This window comes from Leuresthes tenuis, unplaced genomic scaffold (assembly GCF_036924035.1).
Source record: "Leuresthes tenuis unplaced genomic scaffold, fLeuTen1.0.hap1 SCAF_1, whole genome shotgun sequence".
In the NCBI taxonomy this organism is placed as follows: Eukaryota; Metazoa; Chordata; class Actinopteri; order Atheriniformes; family Atherinopsidae; genus Leuresthes; species Leuresthes tenuis.
This window is the reverse complement of record NW_027325355.1, coordinates 44,366,969-44,381,301: the sequence shown is the minus strand read 5'-3', so window position 1 is coordinate 44,381,301 and position 14,333 is coordinate 44,366,969. Positions and strand designations below refer to the sequence as shown.

Here is a 14,333-nt window from a genome sequence, read left to right as displayed (position 1 = left end):
GATCAGACGTTGCAACAAAAGACATGCAGGTGGTAGAGAGAAGAGAAAAAGCTTACAGCACCTGGTATTCCCAAGAGGTCTTCCATCCAAGTACTAACCACGCCCAACCCTCCTTGGCTTCCAAGATCAGACGAGGTCGGGCATATTCAGGGTGGTGCGGCCGTAAGCAACAATAGCTGTGACAAATGTGCATTATATACGTACTGGAATCATACACTTCTTCTATGTAACCAGATAATTGCAGAGAAAGGCTGACTTGTAGTGGGCACATCTTCTTCCCTGATGTGATTATTCTCTTCAGCTGAAACTGAGACTCTCAGATCACTTCGTGTCTGCCAACAAAGCAGCAGAAGCTGAAGATGACCAACTTCCTCATGTGTCACAGGGTGATCAGATGTTGCAACAAAAGACATGCAGGTGGTAGAGAGAAGAGAAAAAGCTTACAGCACCTGGTATTCCCAAGCTGTCTCCCATCCAAGTACTAACCAGGTAAAACCTTCTTGGTGTCCGAGATCAGACGAGGTCGGGCTTATTCAGGGTGGTGTGGCCGTAAGCAACAATGTCTCTGACAAATGTGCATTATATAGGTACTGGAATCATACGGTTCCTCTATGCAACCAGATAATTGCCGAGAAAGGCTGATGTGTAGCGGGCAAATCATCTTCTCTGATGTGATCATTCTCTGCAACTGAAACTGAGACTCTCAGATCACTTTGTGTCAGCCAACAAAGCAGCAGCAGCTGAAGATGACCAACTTCCTCATGTGTCACAGGGTGATCAGATGTTGCAACAAAAGACATGCAGGTTGTAGAGAGAAGAGAAAACGCTTACAGCACATGGTATTCCCAAGAGGTCTTCCATCCAAGTACTAACCACGCCCAACCCTCCTTGGCTTCCGAGATCAGACGAGGTCGGGTATGTTCAGGGTGGTGTGGCCGTAAGCAACAATGTCTCTGACAAATGTGCATTATATAGGTACTGGAATCATACGGTTCCTCTATGCAACCAGATCATTTCCGAGAAAGGCTGATGTGTAGTGGGCACATCTTCTTCCCTGACGTGATTATTCTCTGCAGCTGAAACTGAGACTCTCAGATCACTTTGTGTCTGCCAACACAGCAGCAGCAGCTGAAGATGACCAACTTCCTCATGTGTCACAGGGTGATCAGACGTTGCAACAAAAGACATGCAGGTGGTAGAGAGAAGAGAAAAAGCTTACAGCACCTGGTATTCCCAGACAGTCTACCATCCAAGTACTAACCAGGCCCAAACCTGCTTGGCTTCCGAGATCAGACGTGGTCGGGCATATTCAGGGTGGTGTGGCCGTAAGCAACCATAACTGTGACAAATGTGCATTATATAGGTAATGGAATCATACAGTTCCTCTATGTAACCAGATAATTGCCGAGAAAAGCTGATAAGTAGTGGGCACATCTTCTTCCCTGACGTGATTATTCTCTCGAGCTGAAACTGAGACTCTCAGATCACTTTGTGTCTGCCAACAAAGCAGCAGAAGCTGAAGATGACCAACTTCCTCATGTGTCACAGGGTGATCAGACGTTGCAACAAAAGACATGCAGGTGGTACAGAGAAGAGAAAAAGCTTACAGCACCTCGTATTCCCAAGAGGTCTTCCATCCAAGTACAAACCAGGCCCAACTGTGCTTGGCTTCCGAGATCAGACTAGGTCGGGCATGTTCAGGGTTGTGTGGCCGTAAGGAACAATTTCTGTGACAAATGTGCATTATATAGGTACTGGAATCATACAATTCCTCTATGTAACCAGATAATTGCAGAGAAAGGCTGACTTGTTATGGGCACATCTTCTTCCCTGATGTGATTATTCTCTGCAGCTGAAACTGAGACTCTCAGATCACTTCGTGTCTGCCAACAAAGCAGCAGCAGCTGAAGATGACCAACTTCCTCATGTGTCACAGGGTGATCAGACGTTGCAACAAAAGACATGCAGGTGGTCGAGAGAAGACAAAAAGCTTACAGCTCCTGGTATTCCCAAGCGGTCTCCCATTTAAGTACTAACCAGGCCCAACCCTCCTTGGCTACCGAGATCAGACGAGGTCGGGCATGTTCAGGGTGGTGTGGCCGTAAGCAACAATGTCTGTGACAAATGTGCATTATATAGGTACTGGATTCATACGGTTCCTCTATGTAACCAGATAATTGCCGAGAAAGGCTGACTTGTAGTGGGCAAATCTTCTTCCCTCATGTGATCATTCTCTGCAGCTGAAACTGAGACTCTCAGATCACTTCGTGTCTGCCAACAAAGCAGCAGCAGCTGAAGATGACCACCTTCCTCATGTGTCACAGGGTGATCAGACGTTGCAACAAAAGACATGCAGGTGGTCGAGAGAAGAGAAAAAGCTTACAGCACCTGGTGTTCCCAAGCAGTCTACCATCCAAGTACTAACCACGCCCAACCCTCCTTGGCTTCCGAGATCATACGAGGTCGGGTATGTTCAGGGTGGTGTGGCCGTAAGCAACAATGTCTCTGACAAATGTGCATTATATAGGTACTGGAATCATACGGTTCCTCTATGCAACCAGATCATTTCCGAGAAAGGCTGATGTGTAGTGGGCACATCTTCTTCCCTGACGTGATTATTCTCTGCAGCTGAAACTGAGACTCTCAGATCACTTTGTGTCTGCCAACACAGCAGCAGCAGCTGAAGATGACCAACTTCCTCATGTGTCACAGGGTGATCAGACGTTGCAACAAAAGACATGCAGGTGGTAGAGAGAAGAGAAAAAGCTTACAGCACCTGGTATTCCCAGACAGTCTACCATCCAAGTACTAACCAGGCCCAAACCTGCTTGGCTTCCGAGATCAGACGTGGTCGGGCATATTCAGGGTGGTGTGGCCGTAAGCAACCATAACTGTGACAAATGTGCATTATATAGGTACTGGAATCATACAGTTCCTCTATGTAACCAGATAATTGCCGAGAAAAGCTGATAAGTAGTGGGCACATCTTCTTCCCTGACGTGATTATTCTCTCGAGCTGAAACTGAGACTCTCAGATCACTTTGTGTCTGCCAACAAAGCAGCAGAAGCTGAAGATGACCAACTTCCTCATGTGTCACAGGGTGATCAGACGTTGCAACAAAAGACATGCAGGTGGTACAGAGAAGAGAAAAAGCTTACAGCACCTCGTATTCCCAAGAGGTCTTCCATCCAAGTACAAACCAGGCCCAACTGTGCTTGGCTTCCGAGATCAGACTAGGTCGGGCATGTTCAGGGTTGTGTGGCCGTAAGCAACAATGTCTCTGACAAATGTGCATTATATAGGTACTGGAATCATACGGTTCCTCTATGCAACCAGATAATTGCCGAGAAAGGCTGATGTGTAGCGGGCATATCATCTTCTCTGATGTGATCATTCTCTGCAACTGAAACTGAGGCTCTCAGATCACTTCGTGTCAGCCAACAAAACAGCAGCAGCTGAAGATGACCAACTTCCTCATGTGTCACAGGGTGATCAGACGTTGCAACAAAAGACATGCTGGTGGTAGAGAGAAGAGAAAAAGCTTACAGCACCTGGTATTCCGAAGTGGTCTCCCATCCAAGTACTAACCAGGCCCAACCCTGCTTTTCTTCCAAGATCAGACGAGGTCAGGTATATTCAGGGTGGTGCGGCCGTAAGCAACAATATCGGTGACAAATGTGCATTATATAGGTACTGGAATCATACACTTCCTCTGTGTAACCAGATAATTGCCGAAAAAGGCTGACTTGTAGTTGGTTCATCTTCCTCCTTGATGTGATTATTCTCTTCAGCTGAAACTGAGACTCTCAGATCACCTCGTGTCTATCAACAAAGCAGCAGCAGCTGAAGATGACCAACTTCTTCACGTGTCACAGGGTGATCAGACGTTGCAACAAAAGACATGCAGGTGGTAGAGAGAAGAGAAAAAGCTTACAGCACCTGGTATTCCCAAGCTGTCTCCCATCCAAGTACTAACCAGGTACAACCTTCTTGGTGTCCGAGATCAGACGAGGTCGGGCTTATTCAGGGTGGTGTGGCCGTAAGCAACAATGTCTCTGACAAATGTGCATTATATAGGTACTGGAATCATACGGTTCCTCTATGCAACCAGATAATGGCCGAGAAAGGCTGATGTGTAGCGGGCAAATCATCTTCTCTGATGTGATCATTCTCTGCAACTGAAACTGAGACTCTCAGATCACTTTGTGTCAGCCAACAAAGCAGCAGCAGCTGAAGATGACCAACTTCCTCATGTGTCACAGGGTGATCAGACGTTGCAACAAAAGACATGCAGGTTGTAGAGAGAAGAGAAAATGCTTACAGCACCTGGTATTCCCAAGCAGTCTCCCATCCAAGTACTAAGCAGGTTCAACCCTGCTTGGCTTCCAAGATCAGACGAGGTCGGGTATGTTCAGGGTGGTGTGGCCGTAAGCAACAATGGGTCTGACAAAAGTGCATTATATAAGTACAGGAATCATACGGTTCCTCTATGTAACCAGATAATTGCTGAGAAAGGCTGATGTGTAGTCGGCACATCTTCTTCCCTGACGTGATTATTCTCTTCAGTTGAAACTGAGACTCTCAGATCACTTCGTGTCTTCCAACAAAGCAGCAGCAGCTGAAGATGGCCAACTTCCTCATGTGTCACAGGGTGATCAGACGTTGCAACAAAAGACATGCAGGTGGTCGAGAGAAGACAAAACGCTTACAGCACCTGGTATTCCCAAGCAGTCTCCCATTAAAGTACTAACCAGGCCCAACCCTCCTTGGCTTCCGAGATCAGACGAGGTCGGGCTTATTCAGGGTGGTGTGGCCGTAAGGAACAATTTCTGTGACAAATGTGCATTATATAGGTACTGGAATCATACAATTCCTCTATGTAACCAGATAATTGCAGAGAAAGGCTGACTTGTTATGGGCACATCTTCTTCCCTGATGTGATTATTCTCTGCAGCTGAAACTGAGACTCTCAGATCACTTCGTGTCTGCCAACAAAGCAGCAGCAGCTGAAGATGACCAACTTCCTCATGTGTCACAGGGTGATCAGACGTTGCAACAAAAGACATGCAGGTGGTCGAGAGAAGACAAAAAGCTTACAGCTCCTGGTATTCCCAAGCGGTCTCCCATTTAAGTACTAACCAGGCCCAACCCTCCTTGGCTACCGAGATCAGACGAGGTCGGGCATGTTCAGGGTGGTGTGGCCGTAAGCAACAATGTCTGTGACAAATGTGCATTATATAGGTACTGGAATCATACGGTTCCTCTATGTAACCAGATAATTGCCGAGAAAAGCTGACTTGTAGTGGGCAAATCTTCTTCCCTCATGTGATCATTCTCTGCAGCTGAAACTGAGACTCTCAGATCACTTGGTGTCTGCCAACAAAGCAGCAGCAGCTGAAGATGACCACCTTCCTCATGTGTCACAGGGTGATCAGACGTTGCAACAAAAGACATGCAGGTGGTCGAGAGAAGAGAAAAAGCTTACAGCACCTGGTATTCCCAAGAGGTCTTCCATCCAAGTACTAACCACGCCCAACCCTCCTTGGCTTCCGAGATCAGACGAGGTCGGGTATGTTCAGGGTGGTGTGGCCGTAAGCAACAATGTCTCTGACAAATGTGCATTATATAGGTACTGGAATCATACGGTTCCTCTATGCAACCAGATCATTTCCGAGAAAGGCTGATGTGTAGTGGGCACATCTTCTGCCCTGACGTGATTATTCTCTGCAGCTGAAACTGAGACTCTCAGATCACTTTGTGTCTGCCAACACAGCAGCAGCAGCTGAAGATGACCAACTTCCTCATGTGTCACAGGGTGATCAGACGTTGCAACAAAAGACATGCAGGTGGTAGAGAGAAGAGAATCAGCTTACAGCACCTGGTATTCCCAGATATTCTACCATCCAAGTACTAACCAGGCCCAAACCTGCTTGGCTTCCGAGATCAGACGTGGTCAGGCATATTCAGGGTGGTGTGGCCGTAAGCAACCATAACTGTGACAAATGTGCATTATATAGGTACTGGAATCATACAGTTCCTCTATGTAACCAGATAATTGCCGAGAAAAGCTGATAAGTAGTGGGCACATCTTCTTCCCTGACGTGATTATTCTCTCGAGCTGAAACTGAGACTCTCAGATCACTTTGTGTCTGCCAACAAAGCAGCAGAAGCTGAAGATGACCAACTTCCTCATGTGTCACAGGGTGATCAGACGTTGCAACAAAAGACATGCAGGTGGTACAGAGAAGAGAAAAAGCTTACAGCACCTCGTATTCCGAAGTGGTCTCCCATCCAAATACTAACGAGGCCCGACCCTGCTTTTCTTCCAAGATCAGACGAGGTCAGGTATATTCAGGGTGGTGCGGCCGTAAGCAACAATATCGGTGACAAATGTGCATTATATAGGTACTGGAATCATACACTTCCTCTGTGTAACCAGATAATTGCCGAAAAAGGCTGACTTGTAGTGGGCACATCATCTTCCTCCTTGATGTGATTATTCTCTTCAGCTGAAACTGAGACTCTCAGATCACCTCGTGTCTATCAACAAAGCAGCAGCAGCTGAAGATGACCAACTTCTTCACGTGTCACAGGGTGATCAGACGTTGCAACAAAAGACATGCAGGTGGTAGAGAGAAGAGAAAAAGCTTACAGCACCTGGTATTCCCAAGCTGTCTCCCATCCAAGTACTAACCAGGTACAACCTTCTTGGTGTCCGAGATCAGACGAGGTCGGGCTTATTCAAGGTGGTGTGGCCGTAAGCAACAATGTCTCTGACAAATGTGCATTATATAGGTATTGGAATCATACGGTTCCTCTATGCAACCAGATAATTGCCGAGAAAGGCTGATGTGTAGCGGGCAAATCATCTTCTCTGATGTGATCATTCTCTGCAACCGAAACTGAGACTCTCAGATCACTTTGTGTCAGCCAACAAAGCAGCAGCAGCTGAAGATGACCAACTTCCTCATGTGTCACAGGGTGATCAGACGTTGCAACAAAAGACATGCAGGTTGTAGAGAGAAGAGAAAACGCTTACAGCACCTGGTATTCCCAAGCAGTCTCCCATCCAAGTACTAAGCAGGTTCAACCCTGCTTGGCTTCCGAGATCAGACGAGGTCGGGTATGTTCAGGGTGGTGTGGCCGTAAGCAACAATGTGTCTGACAAAAGTGCATTATATAAGTACAGGAATCATACGGTTCCTCTATGTAACCAGATAATTGCTGAGAAAGGCTGATGTGTAGTGGGCACATCTTCTTCCCTGACGTGATTATTCTCTTCAGTTGAAACTGAGACTCTCAGATCACTTCGTGTCTTCCAACAAAGCAGCAGCAGCTGAAGATGGCCAACTTCCTCATGTGTCACAGGGTGATCAGACGTTGCAAGAAAAGACATGCAGGTTGTAGAGAGAAGAGAAAACGCTTACAGCACCTGGTATTCCCAAGCAGTCTCCCATTAAAGTACTAACCAGGCCCAACCCTCCTTGGCTTCCGAGATCAGACGAGGTCGGGCTTATTCAGGGTGGTGTGGCCGTAAGGAACAATTTCTGTGACAAATGTGCATTATATAGGTACTGGAATCATACAATTCCTCTATGTAACCAGATAATTGCAGAGAAAGGCTGACTTGTTATGGGCACATCTTCTTCCCTGATGTGATCATTCTCTGCAGCTGAAACTGAGACTCTCAGATCACTTCGTGTCTGCCAACAAAGCAGCAGCAGCTGAAGATGACCAACTTCCTCATGTGTCACAGGGTGATCAGACGTTGCAACAAAAGACATGCAGGTGGTCGAGAGAAGACAAAAAGCTTACAGCTCCTGGTATTCCCAAGTGGTCTCCCATCCAAGTACTAACCAGGCCCAACCCTCCTTGGCTACCGAGATCAGACGAGGTCGGGCATGTTCAGGGTGGTGTGGCCGTAAGCAACAATGTCTGTGACAAATGTGCATTATATAGGTACTGGAATCATACGGTTCCTCTATGTAACCAGATAATTGCCGAGAAAGGCTGACTTGTAGTGGGCAAATCTTCTTCCCTCATGTGATCATTCTCTGCAGCTGAAACTGAGACTCTCAGATCACTTCGTGTCTGCCAACAAAGCAGCAGAAGCTGAAGATGACCACCTTCCTCATGTGTCACAGGGTGATCAGACGTTGCAACAAAAGACATGCAGGTGGTCGAGAGAAAAGAAAAAGCTTACAGCACCTGGTATTCCCAAGAGGTCTTCCATCCAAGTACTAACCACGCCCAACCCTCCTTGGCTTCCGAGATCAGACGAGGTCGGGTATGTTCAGGGTGGTGTGGCCGTAAGCAACAATAGCTGTGTCAAATGTGCATTATATAGGTACTGGAATCATACACTTCTTCTATGTAACCAGATAATTGCAGAGAAAGGCTGACTTGTAGTGGGCACATCTTCTTCCCTGACGTGATTATTCTCTGTAGCTGAAACTGAGACTCTCAGATCACTTTGTGTCTGCCAACAAAGCAGCAGCAGCTGAAGATGACCAACTTCCTCATGTGTCACAGGGTGATCAGACGTTGCAACAAAAGACATGCAGGTGGTAGAGAGAAGAGAAGAAGCTTACAGCACCTGGTATTCCCAGATAGTCCACCATCCAAGTACTAACCAGGCCCAACCCTGCTTTTCTTCCAAGATCAGACGAGGTCAGGCATATTCAGGGTGGTGCGGCCGTAAGCAACAATAGCTGTGACAAATGTGCATTATATAGGTACTGGAATCATACACTTCTTCTATGTAACCAGATAATTGCAGAGAAAGGCTGACTTGTAGTGGGCACATCTTCTTCCCTGACGTGATTATTCTCTGTAGCTGAAACTGAGACTCTCAGATCACTTTGTGTCTGCCAACAAAGCAGCAGCAGCTGAAGATGACCAACTTCCTCATGTGTCACAGGGTGATCAGACGTTGCAACAAAAGACATGCAGGTTGTAGAGAGAAGAGAAAACGCTTACAGCACCTGGTATTCCCAAGCAGTCTCCCATCCAAGTACTAAGCAGGTTCAACCCTGCTTGGCTTCCGAGATCAGACGAGGTCGGGTATGTTCAGGGTGGTGTGGCCGTAAGCAACAATGTGTCTGACAAAAGTGCATTATATAAGTACAGGAATCATACGGTTCCTCTATGTAACCAGATAATTGCTGAGAAAGGCTGATGTGTAGTGGGCACATCTTCTTCCCTGACGTGATTATTCTCTTCAGTTGAAACTGAGACTCTCAGATCACTTCGTGTCTTCCAACAAAGCAGCAGCAGCTGAAGATGGCCAACTTCCTCATGTGTCACAGGGTGATCAGACGTTGCAAGAAAAGACATGCAGGTTGTAGAGAGAAGAGAAAACGCTTACAGCACCTGGTATTCCCAAGCAGTCTCCCATCCAAGTACTAACCACGCCCAACCCTCCTTGGCTTCCGAGATCAGACGAGGTCGGGTATGTTCAGGGTGGTGTGGCCGTAAGCAACAATGTCTCTGACAAATGTGCATTATATAGGTACTGGAATCATACGGTTCCTCTATGCAACCAGATCATTTCCGAGAAAGGCTGATGTGTAGTGGGCACATCTTCTTCCCTGACGTGATTATTCTCTGCAGCTGAAACTGAGACTCTCAGATCACTTTGTGTCTGCCAACACAGCAGCAGCAGCTGAAGATGACCAACTTCCTCATGTGTCACAGGGTGATCAGACGTTGCAACAAAAGACATGCAGGTGGTAGAGAGAAGAGAAAAAGCTTACAGCACCTGGTATTCCCAGACAGTCTACCATCCAAGTACTAACCAGGCCCAAACCTGCTTGGTTTCCGAGATCAGACGTGGTCGGGCATATTCAGGGTGGTGTGGCCGTAAGCAACCATAACTGTGACAAATGTGCATTATATAGGTACTGGAATCATACAGTTCCTCTATGTAACCAGATAATTGCCGAGAAAAGCTGATAAGTAGTGGGCACATCTTCTTCCCTGACGTGATTATTCTCTCGAGCTGAAACTGAGACTCTCAGATCACTTTGTGTCTGCCAACAAAGCAGCAGAAGCTGAAGATGACCAACTTCCTCATGTGTCACAGGGTGATCAGACGTTGCAACAAAAGACATGCAGGTGGTACAGAGAAGAGAAAAAGCTTACAGCACCTCGTATTCCCAAGAGGTCTTCCATCCAAGTACTAACCAGGCCCAACTGTGCTTGGCTTCCGAGATCAGACTAGGTCGGGCATGTTCAGGGTTGTGTGGCCGTAAGCAACAATGTCTCTGACAAATGTGCATTATATAGGTACTGGAATCATACGGTTCCTCTATGCAACCAGATAATTGCCGAGAAAGGCTGATGTGTAGCGGGCATATCATCTTCTCTGATGTGATCATTCTCTGCAACTGAAACTGAGGCTCTCAGATCACTTCGTGTCAGCCAACAAAACAGCAGCAGCTGAAGATGACCAACTTCCTCATGTGTCACAGGGTGATCAGACGTTGCAACAAAAGACATGCAGGTGGTAGAGAGAAGAGAAAAAGCTTACAGCACCTGGTATTCCGAAGTGGTCTCCCATCCAAGTACTAACCAGGCCCAACCCTGCTTTTCTTCCAAGATCAGACGAGGTCAGGTATATTCAGGGTGGTGCGGCCGTAAGCAACAATATCGGTGACAAATGTGCATTATATAGGTACTGGAATCATACACTTCCTCTGTGTAACCAGATAATTGCCGAAAAAGGCTGACTTGTAGTTGGTTCATCTTCCTCCTTGATGTGATTATTCTCTTCAGCTGAAACTGAGACTCTCAGATCACCTCGTGTCTATCAACAAAGCAGCAGCAGCTGAAGATGACCAACTTCTTCACGTGTCACAGGGTGATCAGACGTTGCAACAAAAGACATGCAGGTGGTAGAGAGAAGAGAAAAAGCTTACAGCACCTGGTATTCCCAAGCTGTCTCCCATCCAAGTACTAACCAGGTACAACCTTCTTGGTGTCCGAGATCAGACGAGGTCGGGCTTATTCAGGGTGGTGTGGCCGTAAGCAACAATGTCTCTGACAAATGTGCATTATATAGGTACTGGAATCATACGGTTCCTCTATGCAACCAGATAATGGCCGAGAAAGGCTGATGTGTAGCGGGCAAATCATCTTCTCTGATGTGATCATTCTCTGCAACTGAAACTGAGACTCTCAGATCACTTTGTGTCAGCCAACAAAGCAGCAGCAGCTGAAGATGACCAACTTCCTCATGTGTCACAGGGTGATCAGACGTTGCAACAAAAGACATGCAGGTTGTAGAGAGAAGAGAAAATGCTTACAGCACCTGGTATTCCCAAGCAGTCTCCCATCCAAGTACTAAGCAGGTTCAACCCTGCTTGGCTTCCAAGATCAGACGAGGTCGGGTATGTTCAGGGTGGTGTGGCCGTAAGCAACAATGGGTCTGACAAAAGTGCATTATATAAGTACAGGAATCATACGGTTCCTCTATGTAACCAGATAATTGCTGAGAAAGGCTGATGTGTAGTCGGCACATCTTCTTCCCTGACGTGATTATTCTCTTCAGTTGAAACTGAGACTCTCAGATCACTTCGTGTCTTCCAACAAAGCAGCAGCAGCTGAAGATGGCCAACTTCCTCATGTGTCACAGGGTGATCAGACGTTGCAACAAAAGACATGCAGGTGGTCGAGAGAAGACAAAACGCTTACAGCACCTGGTATTCCCAAGCAGTCTCCCATTAAAGTACTAACCAGGCCCAACCCTCCTTGGCTTCCGAGATCAGACGAGGTCGGGCTTATTCAGGGTGGTGTGGCCGTAAGGAACAATTTCTGTGACAAATGTGCATTATATAGGTACTGGAATCATACAATTCCTCTATGTAACCAGATAATTGCAGAGAAAGGCTGACTTGTTATGGGCACATCTTCTTCCCTGATGTGATTATTCTCTGCAGCTGAAACTGAGACTCTCAGATCACTTCGTGTCTGCCAACAAAGCAGCAGCAGCTGAAGATGACCAACTTCCTCATGTGTCACAGGGTGATCAGACGTTGCAAAGAAAGACATGCAGGTGGTCGAGAGAAGACAAAAAGCTTACAGCTCCTGGTATTCCCAAGCGGTCTCCCATTTAAGTACTAACCAGGCCCAACCCTCCTTGGCTACCGAGATCAGACGAGGTCGGGCATGTTCAGGGTGGTGTGGCCGTAAGCAACAATGTCTGTGACAAATGTGCATTATATAGGTACTGGAATCATACGGTTCCTCTATGTAACCAGATAATTGCCGAGAAAGGCTGACTTGTAGTGGGCAAATCTTCTTCCCTCATGTGATCATTCTCTGCAGCTGAAACTGAGACTCTCAGATCACTTCGTGTCTGCCAACAAAGCAGCAGCAGCTGAAGATGACCACCTTCCTCATGTGTCACAGGGTGATCAGACGTTGCAACAAAAGACATGCAGGTGGTCGAGAGAAGAGAAAAAGCTTACAGCACCTGGTATTCCCAAGAGGTCTTCCATCCAAGTACTAACCACGCCCAACCCTCCTTGGCTTCCGAGATCAGACGAGGTCGGGTATGTTCAGGGTGGTGTGGCCGTAAGCAACAATGTCTCTGACAAATGTGCATTATATAGGTACTGGAATCATACGGTTCCTCTATGCAACCAGATCATTTCCGAGAAAGGCTGATGTGTAGTGGGCACATCTTCTGCCCTGACGTGATTATTCTCTGCAGCTGAAACTGAGACTCTCAGATCACTTTGTGTCTGCCAACACAGCAGCAGCAGCTGAAGATGACCAACTTCCTCATGTGTCACAGGGTGATCAGACGTTGCAACAAAAGACATGCAGGTGGTAGAGAGAAGAGAATCAGCTTACAGCACCTGGTATTCCCAGATATTCTACCATCCAAGTACTAACCAGGCCCAAACCTGCTTGGCTTCCGAGATCAGACGTGGTCAGGCATATTCAGGGTGGTGTGGCCGTAAGCAACCATAACTGTGACAAATGTGCATTATATAGGTACTGGAATCATACAGTTCCTCTATGTAACCAGATAATTGCCGAGAAAAGCTGATAAGTAGTGGGCACATCTTCTTCCCTGACGTGATTATTCTCTCGAGCTGAAACTGAGACTCTCAGATCACTTTGTGTCTGCCAACAAAGCAGCAGAAGCTGAAGATGACCAACTTCCTCATGTGTCACAGGGTGATCAGACGTTGCAACAAAAGACATGCAGGTGGTACAGAGAAGAGAAAAAGCTTACAGCACCTCGTATTCCGAAGTGGTCTCCCATCCAAATACTAACGAGGCCCAACCCTGCTTTTCTTCCAAGATCAGACGAGGTCAGGTATATTCAGGGTGGTGCGGCCGTAAGCAACAATATCGGTGACAAATGTGCATTATATAGGTACTGGAATCATACACTTCCTCTGTGTAACCAGATAATTGCCGAAAAAGGCTGACTTGTAGTGGGCACATCATCTTCCTCCTTGATGTGATTATTCTCTTCAGCTGAAACTGAGACTCTCAGATCACCTCGTGTCTATCAACAAAGCAGCAGCAGCTGAAGATGACCAACTTCTTCACGTGTCACAGGGTGATCAGACGTTGCAACAAAAGACATGCAGGTGGTAGAGAGAAGAGAAAAAGCTTACAGCACCTGGTATTCCCAAGCTGTCTCCCATCCAAGTACTAACCAGGTACAACCTTCTTGGTGTCCGAGATCAGACGAGGTCGGGCTTATTCAAGGTGGTGTGGCCGTAAGCAACAATGTCTCTGACAAATGTGCATTATATAGGTATTGGAATCATACGGTTCCTCTATGCAACCAGATAATTGCCGAGAAAGGCTGATGTGTAGCGGGCAAATCATCTTCTCTGATGTGATCATTCTCTGCAACCGAAACTGAGACTCTCAGATCACTTTGTGTCAGCCAACAAAGCAGCAGCAGCTGAAGATGACCAACTTCCTCATGTGTCACAGGGTGATCAGACGTTGCAACAAAAGACATGCAGGTTGTAGAGAGAAGAGAAAATGCTTACAGCACCTGGTATTCCCAAGCAGTCTCCCATCCAAGTACTAAGCAGGTTCAACCCTGCTTGGCTTCCGAGATCAGACGAGGTCGGGTATGTTCAGGGTGGTGTGGCCGTAAGCAACAATGTGTCTGACAAAAGTGCATTATATAAGTACAGGAATCATACGGTTCCTCTATGTAACCAGATAATTGCTGAGAAAGGCTGATGTGTAGTGGGCACATCTTCTTCCCTGACGTGATTATTCTCTTCAGTTGAAACTGAGACTCTCAGATCACTTCGTGTCTTCCAACAAAGCAGCAGCAGCTGAAGATGGC

The 14,333-nt window shown here is 46.9% G+C and overlaps 34 pseudogenes; all 34 read right to left on the bottom strand.

The window, feature by feature from the left end:
- Nucleotides 1-49: 49 nt before the first annotated feature.
- LOC140289494 (5S ribosomal RNA) lies at nt 50-168 on the bottom strand (annotated as a pseudogene).
- Nucleotides 169-824: 656 nt separating this feature from the next.
- Nucleotides 825-943, bottom strand: LOC140299476 (5S ribosomal RNA; annotated as a pseudogene).
- Nucleotides 944-1,212: 269 nt separating this feature from the next.
- LOC140302260 (5S ribosomal RNA) lies at nt 1,213-1,331 on the bottom strand (annotated as a pseudogene).
- A 269-nt stretch (nt 1,332-1,600) lies between these two features.
- Nucleotides 1,601-1,719, bottom strand: LOC140297266 (5S ribosomal RNA; annotated as a pseudogene).
- Nucleotides 1,720-1,988: 269 nt separating this feature from the next.
- On the bottom strand, nt 1,989-2,107 carry LOC140306367 (5S ribosomal RNA; annotated as a pseudogene).
- Nucleotides 2,108-2,376: 269 nt separating this feature from the next.
- LOC140284816 (5S ribosomal RNA) lies at nt 2,377-2,495 on the bottom strand (annotated as a pseudogene).
- A 269-nt stretch (nt 2,496-2,764) lies between these two features.
- LOC140302249 (5S ribosomal RNA) lies at nt 2,765-2,883 on the bottom strand (annotated as a pseudogene).
- A 269-nt stretch (nt 2,884-3,152) lies between these two features.
- On the bottom strand, nt 3,153-3,271 carry LOC140296527 (5S ribosomal RNA; annotated as a pseudogene).
- Nucleotides 3,272-3,540: 269 nt separating this feature from the next.
- On the bottom strand, nt 3,541-3,659 carry LOC140300387 (5S ribosomal RNA; annotated as a pseudogene).
- A 656-nt stretch (nt 3,660-4,315) lies between these two features.
- On the bottom strand, nt 4,316-4,434 carry LOC140280085 (5S ribosomal RNA; annotated as a pseudogene).
- Nucleotides 4,435-4,703: 269 nt separating this feature from the next.
- Nucleotides 4,704-4,822, bottom strand: LOC140288619 (5S ribosomal RNA; annotated as a pseudogene).
- A 269-nt stretch (nt 4,823-5,091) lies between these two features.
- On the bottom strand, nt 5,092-5,210 carry LOC140306356 (5S ribosomal RNA; annotated as a pseudogene).
- A 269-nt stretch (nt 5,211-5,479) lies between these two features.
- On the bottom strand, nt 5,480-5,598 carry LOC140300538 (5S ribosomal RNA; annotated as a pseudogene).
- Nucleotides 5,599-5,867: 269 nt separating this feature from the next.
- On the bottom strand, nt 5,868-5,986 carry LOC140291251 (5S ribosomal RNA; annotated as a pseudogene).
- A 269-nt stretch (nt 5,987-6,255) lies between these two features.
- Nucleotides 6,256-6,374, bottom strand: LOC140284942 (5S ribosomal RNA; annotated as a pseudogene).
- Nucleotides 6,375-6,646: 272 nt separating this feature from the next.
- LOC140297016 (5S ribosomal RNA) lies at nt 6,647-6,764 on the bottom strand (annotated as a pseudogene).
- A 269-nt stretch (nt 6,765-7,033) lies between these two features.
- LOC140313688 (5S ribosomal RNA) lies at nt 7,034-7,152 on the bottom strand (annotated as a pseudogene).
- A 269-nt stretch (nt 7,153-7,421) lies between these two features.
- On the bottom strand, nt 7,422-7,540 carry LOC140288618 (5S ribosomal RNA; annotated as a pseudogene).
- A 269-nt stretch (nt 7,541-7,809) lies between these two features.
- Nucleotides 7,810-7,928, bottom strand: LOC140299667 (5S ribosomal RNA; annotated as a pseudogene).
- A 269-nt stretch (nt 7,929-8,197) lies between these two features.
- Nucleotides 8,198-8,316, bottom strand: LOC140300536 (5S ribosomal RNA; annotated as a pseudogene).
- Nucleotides 8,317-8,585: 269 nt separating this feature from the next.
- LOC140279150 (5S ribosomal RNA) lies at nt 8,586-8,704 on the bottom strand (annotated as a pseudogene).
- A 269-nt stretch (nt 8,705-8,973) lies between these two features.
- On the bottom strand, nt 8,974-9,092 carry LOC140313682 (5S ribosomal RNA; annotated as a pseudogene).
- A 269-nt stretch (nt 9,093-9,361) lies between these two features.
- LOC140309243 (5S ribosomal RNA) lies at nt 9,362-9,480 on the bottom strand (annotated as a pseudogene).
- Nucleotides 9,481-9,749: 269 nt separating this feature from the next.
- Nucleotides 9,750-9,868, bottom strand: LOC140298845 (5S ribosomal RNA; annotated as a pseudogene).
- Nucleotides 9,869-10,137: 269 nt separating this feature from the next.
- LOC140295524 (5S ribosomal RNA) lies at nt 10,138-10,256 on the bottom strand (annotated as a pseudogene).
- Nucleotides 10,257-10,525: 269 nt separating this feature from the next.
- On the bottom strand, nt 10,526-10,644 carry LOC140300386 (5S ribosomal RNA; annotated as a pseudogene).
- A 656-nt stretch (nt 10,645-11,300) lies between these two features.
- Nucleotides 11,301-11,419, bottom strand: LOC140280081 (5S ribosomal RNA; annotated as a pseudogene).
- Nucleotides 11,420-11,688: 269 nt separating this feature from the next.
- LOC140288616 (5S ribosomal RNA) lies at nt 11,689-11,807 on the bottom strand (annotated as a pseudogene).
- Nucleotides 11,808-12,076: 269 nt separating this feature from the next.
- LOC140306334 (5S ribosomal RNA) lies at nt 12,077-12,195 on the bottom strand (annotated as a pseudogene).
- A 269-nt stretch (nt 12,196-12,464) lies between these two features.
- On the bottom strand, nt 12,465-12,583 carry LOC140300535 (5S ribosomal RNA; annotated as a pseudogene).
- A 269-nt stretch (nt 12,584-12,852) lies between these two features.
- On the bottom strand, nt 12,853-12,971 carry LOC140291250 (5S ribosomal RNA; annotated as a pseudogene).
- Nucleotides 12,972-13,240: 269 nt separating this feature from the next.
- LOC140279368 (5S ribosomal RNA) lies at nt 13,241-13,359 on the bottom strand (annotated as a pseudogene).
- Nucleotides 13,360-13,631: 272 nt separating this feature from the next.
- Nucleotides 13,632-13,749, bottom strand: LOC140297014 (5S ribosomal RNA; annotated as a pseudogene).
- A 269-nt stretch (nt 13,750-14,018) lies between these two features.
- Nucleotides 14,019-14,137, bottom strand: LOC140308708 (5S ribosomal RNA; annotated as a pseudogene).
- Nucleotides 14,138-14,333: the final 196 nt, after the last annotated feature.